Below are 2,300 nucleotides of genomic sequence, written 5' to 3'. Positions count from 1 at the left end.
TATGCAACTGGCTGAATGATAACGCATGCCAGCTAAACACGTGTGCACATTGTCCTTTTCAAAGAGAACCGCTTCACTCACATCCGATGACGGTTTTATTCCGTCCTGTTTTGCTACACAGAAAATAGTTAATATGAGAGAACAATGGGCCAGGTGTAAACACAGGTGCACGATGCTATGACCTATAAAGCGCTCTGTCACACCCTTTCTACTGGTCCATTTTACTGCCATTCTACTCACCACTTTTGAGTATTCCACAAACGGCACCCAGAATGTGAAGAAGCAATAGGTCTTAATATTTTACAGACAACTGCAGAGCCGGCGAACCTGGCGATCAGTAATGCTTCTTTATTGACCCAAATATTCATAATCATTTACCTACTTGATACGTGTGATACTGCTTCAATCAGCGATGCCCAAATCCCATGAATTCATACACACATACACGCAAGAATCATTGAGGTACAGATGGATCTCAACTGTTTGAACAAATAAAATTCAGCGTACTTCCTGGGCACCCCTCTTCTCTGAGTCTGAGTTAGACAAAGATGCAAAAGACCCTTGGCTGACTAGTTTATACACGGTCAGACGAGCAAAACATCACGACCCGCGGAGTCCTGAGCACCATTTTTACGATCGACCTGGCTTGGCTTTCTTTTGGCTTGACAGGCTGTGAGAAGTCATCCACAACAACTAAAGCCACATGTGGAAAATCGTCTGAATGGAAGTCACTGGAAGTCAGCATCCATCAGCAGACTCGCAGACGCGCCCGACGTTTGAATCATAACCGACCGCTTACTTTCTTTGCAATGCAAGGGTCGAATTCGCGTGTATTTCCATCTACCTGCGTGAACCAAGCTGGCGAAATAATACTTTGACATGACAGTGGTGTTATCAGTTGTGTTCAATAAGGGAAAACATTGTTGTCCTCCATGATTAGTTAGTTATCACACTGTCCCGTTTTCGGATGTAAACCAGCTGGGCTTAGCGGTGCTACAGGCATAAAGATGAGGTAGACTCCTTGTAGTGAGGATGACAGTCAAGAGTGCGTGAGGAAGCCCGAAAATGAAATAGCTGCGGAGTGTAGTAGAAAGTATGCCACAAAGCTACTGCTTCAAGCTCATGTCTCCGACTGAGATTGGTCAGCGTTCAATGGCACTTCGAATCCTCTTAGGATAATTCACGAATTCAGTGAGTACGGAAGCAAAATAGTCTAAAAGTTCAGTAAAGACAACTCTAGGTAGTGGGTTTTAAAGCTTGAGTCTTGTAGATTGAATGGAATGGAAAAGCTGCCTGGCAAAATCTCTATTTTTGCTTATGGATTAACCGAGTTCGAACTAGCATACCACCAGTTAAATATCCCTCTGAATGTTTACAGGTTTTAGTCCAGTTTCAGCATGTGAATGCAGAACTCTGTTGATGCAGGGATATACACTCGTCCCTCCTGGGGTGCAAACAACATAGTAAACAGACTTTCTGACTGTTCCAGACAGTCACCTTTCTTTGGGGTACGCTTATTTCAAACGGAAATAGACACCGAGAAATACACTCGCTTGCAAATCAATTTGGTTTTTAAGAGAGACTCAACTGGATCTCTCGTTCGGGTTCACTTTCTCCAACCCAGATTGATTTAATATTGTACTAAAAGTGGAGCCCCTCCAAGAATCCTAAAACAGGAAATCAAGGGAACAGGAACGTGTAATATAATCCAAGTTAGACGCACTACACTACACATAAGGTGGCTGAATAATCTTCGACAGCCGACAAGCGGTTTCGCCCTTCTTGAGGCTCCCTAGGTGGGCGAGGTCCCCCACTTGAAACCAAATTGCACGAAATTAGCGAAGTACACTCATTCGCAAACAAATTTGGTTTTGTGGGAGACTTACCTGGGACCCAACTGAATCTCCCGTTTGTGATGTTTCCAGGCAACTGAATGTGCTGCACCAGGCCGCTTCACGCTTCACTCGCTACGATATGCCAGATATCGCGACACACGTATCTTCGTAATAAACTACTCACAAGGCTACTTTAACACCCTCGACAGCCCACGACCGGTTTCGTCCTTCTTGGGGCTCATCAGGTAGGCGCAGTCCCCGAGTTTCCATCAACTTTATGTTCTACTTGAACCCGAACGAGAGATTTAGTTGTCTCTCGTGGAAACCAAACTGATTTGCAAATGAGTGTATTTTGCCAGTCCAATTCAATTTGGGTTCAAGTAGAACTTAGGGTTGACGGAAACTCGGGGACTGCGCCTACCTGATGAGCCCCAAGAAGGACGAAACCGGTCGTGGGCTGTCGAG

The sequence above is a fragment of the Opisthorchis viverrini genome, assembly GCF_000715545.1.
Source record: "Opisthorchis viverrini unplaced genomic scaffold opera_v5_20, whole genome shotgun sequence".
NCBI lineage: Eukaryota > Metazoa > Platyhelminthes > Trematoda > Opisthorchiida > Opisthorchiidae > Opisthorchis > Opisthorchis viverrini.
This window is presented reverse-complemented; position numbering follows the sequence as displayed.